Source organism: Indicator indicator, chromosome 27 (genome assembly GCF_027791375.1).
Source record: "Indicator indicator isolate 239-I01 chromosome 27, UM_Iind_1.1, whole genome shotgun sequence".
In the NCBI taxonomy this organism is placed as follows: domain Eukaryota; kingdom Metazoa; phylum Chordata; class Aves; order Piciformes; family Indicatoridae; genus Indicator; species Indicator indicator.
The window spans coordinates 11,263,815-11,269,814 of record NC_072036.1 but is presented as its reverse complement, the minus strand read 5'-3'; positions in this window follow the sequence as shown (position 1 = coordinate 11,269,814).

Below are 6,000 nucleotides of genomic sequence, written 5' to 3'. Positions count from 1 at the left end.
GGTATTATCATCAAGGTGGGTGAACCTCCTCAAAGCTTGCTTTGATCAAGTACCAGATACTATTTACCTAAAATGTTGGATGATACAGAAACAATCTGTGCAAGTGTAGCAATTTTTGATTCAAAAACAACAATTTTGTAAAAAGTAGTATTTACAAAGGTAACTTAAATTCATAGATTCAATCAAGACCCCAGGCTTCATATTTCAAACAATTCTGTTCATTTAATTTCTTATATTTTATTTTTGGGGTTTTTTTGGCTTTTTGCTCTCTTCCCCCCATTCCTTCTCCCTTCACCACAAATATTAGCCCATGGTTAGAGTAAACTACCACGATTAAAACTCTTAAAAATAAAGAAAAAAAATAATCAAAATGGGAAGTTATTCATTTTGTGCCAATAAAAAATAGGGAGGGGGGGAAGCAGCACTAGAACAGTACTCAAAAGATTCCACAAATCCTTCATAATTAAGGAGAGTTCCAGGAGCTAAAAGAACTTGAGAGGAGAAATAGGGGAAAGAAGAGACATTTATCTACTGACTCTCTCAGTTCTGATGTTTTGTCTGAACTTTATTTACAAAAAGCTCCTGGTACTTTTCCCAATGTTTCCATGCCTCCTTTCTCTGGCACAACATGGCTTAATAAACAAACAATTTCAAGAAAATGTCAGATTCAAATTCCCACCATAAATAATTCAAACTGGTGGGGTTCAGCCATTTGAAAATTAGCCCTGCCTGGCTAGCCCGTTTGGTTAGGACTCTGAAATTAAGCAGGAGGAGTCTTACAAAAAATTGGGGATTCTACTTGAGCCTTGGAACAATTTCATACAAAGGAAATCTAGAAGCAACTTTTCACTTGAGGATTTGTTTCTTTTGCATACGTCCTACTACCCAGAGGTTGTAATCATATATGCTGTGCAAGAAACAGAACCAATTTGAGCTTTTCTGTTTTCTAGTGGTTCTATGAGCCTGCTGACTAATGAATTTAAATGGAAAAGCTCTTCAAGTCCTTGTTTTAAAAGGGTAGATAAAGCCTCTAGCATTTTTTCTTGGTGGAGTGTTATTATCCATATTATAAGATACTGCATTTCTTCTCAGCTTTAAATCAGGGGTTGTCAATAACGTCTTTTTCTTTTGCTTCCATCTTGTTTTTCAAACTCCAGCTTACTTGGTGAAGGAGCTCCTCGCTGAAGTTGGTCTTTTCACACTAGTCAGCTTTGGAAATTCAGAATACTGAGTGCTTCTCTATGTCAGACTGGTACTAATTTGAGTATGGAGTGAAACCAAGCTGGTTTGATGCAGAGTTTGGACTGATTTCTTTTCATGCTGGGTCAGAGATCTAGCCATCTCGGATGGTTCAGGAAACTGGGTGGGTAGTGGTAGCCATTTCCATGCCAGAGTCTCTTAACAGCACAAATACAGAAGAGAAACTGAAAGAATGAAAAGAAGACTTGTGGTGGATTGAAGAGAATTTCCATGTCCCTGAGTGGTGGTATTGTTCAGTGAATTTGTGACAGCTGACAGAGAAGTGGAACTTGAATAATTGTTTGAAGGTGTTGGACTTGTTCCATTGGAATTGCAGTAGATCTAGAATACAGGGGGGGAAAAAAAGAGGTAACAAAAACGGTGGGGTTTGGGGATTTTTTTTTTTTGTGTGTGGTGTTTTGTTTGTTTAAATCATAAGGCAAATTAAACATACACCGTGCAGCACCCCTCAGTCACAGCACTCAGCTACGACACACACGACTGCTCATGCCTCTCATTGTGCAGTTAAGAACAAAGAGATTTTGAAATGCACGCATGGCATTTGTTAAACAACTAAATCTCACGCTTTTCTACATTTTCCCTGATGTTACATACTTATCACTTCATCAAAACCTTGCACTAAACCAAAAGATAGAGATGTAGGTTTCAAAAAACCTCACACCAAAAAAAAAAGAAAATGCAAATGTAAAGCTACACAAAGACAAACCTGGGAAAAAAAGACTTTGGGACAACTGCATGAATTCATTTTCTTTGCAGACAAAGCCACAAACACAAATATGAACAAACACCTGGGAAGAATCTATTGAGGCTGTTTCTGGGGCTGCTTTGGAGATTCCTTTCAAGCACTGGTGAGGCTTATGTGAGTGGACTGAATGTTTCAGCCTCTTTCATCTTCTGTTTTGCAGCGGTAGTGGCAGATTGCAAAACTTAACACAACTAATGCTGATTAAGTCATAACCCATCAGCATGCCAGAGCATACAGACAGAAAACACAGTGGAAAGACTATCTAATAGTAGCAAATATTAAAAATGCAGGGGAAAAAATAATTTTTTTCTTCCCTCATAACTTTGCATTGTAGGAACAGAACATAAAAATTTGCACCCTAGGTAACATCAGTATCGGGCTGTTTCCTATGCGTGCACAGGAAACTAAAACCTAAGTGAGAGAAAAGGGCAAGTGATACATGAGGATGAAAAACAAAGGGAAAAGTCACATAGCTGCTCCCCCAAAATGAGCACAGTTCAGCAAGCTTGGCTTCAGCTCTGTAGCAGCAAATCTGTATTATACCAGAGCCTTCTGGTAAGCCATGGCAGTTAGCTGAAGTACAACAAACAAATGTTTTTGTTTTGTTTTTTTTTTTTTCTTTTACACAAGAGCAGTTAGTTTAATAAATAATACTCTTTATAAAAGGTGCTCTTATTGTCTCGTATTTCTAGTCCTGCTGAGAAAGTTTTCTTTAGCAGAAAAAAAATCCAAAATAATTATAGTCCCTCAATGCTGAAGCCATGAAGTCAGTGTTCAATTGACTAGAAAACTGCATGAGCATTTTAAGTATTTTCTACTGAATAAACCCCATGGCATATAATAGAAAAACATCAGGATGGTATAAAGCTTCTGGCATTTCGTGGCTTTGGCAGCCAGAAACATGCTGGAAGCAATTTAGGGCTGCAGAATAAAAATCGTTGTGTGAAAGTTTCTGTTGAAACCAGCCTGAAGTGATCAATAATTAATTGCAGAGTTAATAACCTACAAGGCAAGTCCTAACCTGCCCTGGAATTTTTTCGGTCTTCTTTACAGAGTCTTTGCTGCTGTTTCACACTCGGTTAATATATTTGTTTCCTTAAACAGAAAGCCTAGTTTCTGGATTATTTGTGTGTGTGTGTGAAAGAAAAAAGGCTTAGAGCCAAGTTCCACAACCTTAGGGTAGCTGGGACCCCAGGAAGATCTTAACGAGCATGTGACAAAGGAGCCGTAACCAAAGGCTCCGATCCTGCTCTACCACCGCACTGATCGCAATGGAGAAAGGATGGGATGCCCTTCCTTACGAACAAAGAAGAGAAGGAGAACAAATAAATCAGTATTTAAAGCAATCTCTTTGCTGCTTATTTTTACGCGGCTGTATTGCCCGCTTCTCAAAAGGGAGTCCCTAAGGTGGGTCCGGCACCTGGGAGCCCGGCTGGGCTCAGCTGTTATAGGATCCCTGCTGGATTCGGTGCCTTTGCACCGAGAGTGAGGCTTGGCCAGCACAGCAGCGAGAGACCGACATCTGCTTCACGCCCCCAAACCTCCCACTCCTGCCGTGCCCCGAGCTCTGGGACCGAACCCACAGCCCCACTGACATCGGGGGAGGTCTCACTGTCCCCCGGCTGTGACACTGGTGCCTTTCCGGCGCTCACTCGGGTTTGGAGGGATTATTCCTTTTCTTTGCAGCGGGGAACGAAGGCTCCGCCGCCGCTCTCGGGAATCACACGAGAACAAAAGCGGCGAACTCCCAACATCCTTCATTTAACTGGATCATGGTGACCAACGGCACTGCCGTCCCGGGCGCCGGGCCCATCCCTGCCGCCCGTTCCCCATCCCCAGGAGGGCTGCAGGATGAGACCACCCGCACGCTGCGCGGCCCCTCCCCGGCTGAGGCTGCCCGGGCTCGTTCCTCCCGGCTGGGAGGCGGAGGAGCCGCCCGCCACCCACGGCCACCCGGCGAGGCTCCACGGAGGACTCCTGGCTGGCGGCAGCCACTCTAACGGCCCTGAGACGTGGCAGGGAGGCTGAGGGAGGGCTCGGTGTGGCTGCTCTCCCGTCCCTCGCACCTGGGCCGGCGGTGGGGAAGCGCCCGAGCCGCCCCGGGGCTCACCTGCGTGGGTAGGAGGAGGGCCAGGAGCAGGAGCCCCAGGCCGAGCCGCGCCGCCAGCGCCGTCCCCATGCCCGTCTGCTGCTGTCCCACCGCGGTCCGCGCTGTTCCGGTTGCTCCTGCCGCTGTGACTGCGGACAAGCGGGATGCGCCGTGCAGCCGCGCCTGGCCTTTTTATAGCAGCGCGGGCTCCGTGACGCCCCGCCACCGCCTTCCCCCTCCTTCTCCTCCTCCCCACACCTCTGCTCACGCCCTCCGGTGCCTGCTGTCCCGCAAAGTCGCTGCTTCTCTCCTCTTCGGCCCATGTCCCTGGGCCCCGGAGGGCTCCGCTTCCCTCCCTGGGGCAGCTCCTGTGAGCCCAGATTCTGCTGGACCTCTCCTCGACAGTTTCGTGCAGGTCCTACAGGCTGTGGGAGCTTTGTCCGGTGCCTCTGGTACTGAGGGACTGGCACAGGGCTGCTGGGGGTGAGCTGGAGTTACTCTAGAGAAACGCTTGTGTGTACAACATCAGGCTTTGTTATTAAATAAAAATAAAAACCAAATTACGAGCGAGCGGTAGAGAAGTCTGTATTTCCAAACGATGGCAACAGAGGCTGAGGAGTTAAGATCCCATCCTGTGCAGAGCAGTCTGACCACTAGTGCTCAGGCATCAGACCACAGGTTGCAGTTTCAAGCACTCTTGGGAGCTAAATATTTCATTATTACCGTTATTTCTTTAGTAGGAAACCTGTTGTAACAAGTGGAACAGAAGGTTCTTCCAGCTGTAGCCTTGTACATAAGGCTCTAGCTTCTGACCCAGTAAATACTGTAGTTATTATATCTCCTCCCTTAACAGACTTGAAGAGAGATTGTGCCAGTGGCTCACAAAACCAGCCAGCTGTCTCAGTGCACAGCCAAATTAGCAAAAATAATCTGTATCCACTTCGTAAACTACAAAAAGAGACACTGATGTGGTGACTTTGTTATGAAAAAGCAGTTATTTCTATCTGCAAGAAGAGGAGGATGTCCTGTGCACTCAGGCTAATCAATGGATTCTTAAATTGCAATGTATTCACGCTTCTCTCAGAACAAAGCACAGCATTACACAACTCATTTAACATCTCCAGGGGCAGCACTGCCCCTCAGGAGCCTCTGAGGCCACTGCTAGAAGTCAGTCTTGAAGCACAGGAGATGAGATGTGCTGCAGAACTGGACGCTGGGACTTGTGTTAGACAATATACAGAATTCTAAACCTCATCTCACACTAATTGCTTCAGAATGCCTGACAAAGATATAGCTATTTTCTTTTTCCACAAATACCTCCCAAGATCTCAGTCCTTACTCAATACCAAGATGAAAGATCTTCTGAGAGGCACACTGTGCCTGAAGCACCCATGAAGTAACATTTTTCTAGTTCTTATGCATCCCTGATCACAGCCAGAGTCCAGTTCCTGACTATTAGACGTGTAGTCTGTCTGTAAAGTAACTATGGGAACGGTCATCAAATGGAGGGTCTTCTATCTCTGAATATTCACTGTTTGCTGAAAGCTGGTTACCAGAAGATGGGTTTTCATCATCACAGGGATATGAGGAAAAAGAGAAACTGGCTATCTTAATGACAAAGCTGAGAACTTTCCTGTAACTACATTTCCTTGTAAACACTTTGCTTTAGTGGTCAACGTTCAGTGAAATCACAAATGAGAAAGAAGGTCACCTTTTTCACTCAGCAGACATGCCCCATGCTACAGAAGAGTGAAATTCCCTGTGAGAGAAGTCATGTGAATCACAGCACTAAAAGGAAGCCTCTCACTGTCCTGACACCAGATCCCCTGGAGGAGATGCAAAAGGGAGGGAATCCAGTTCTGGCTATCTATGATAGCCAACGTGAAGAATATTCATGTAAAGCTGA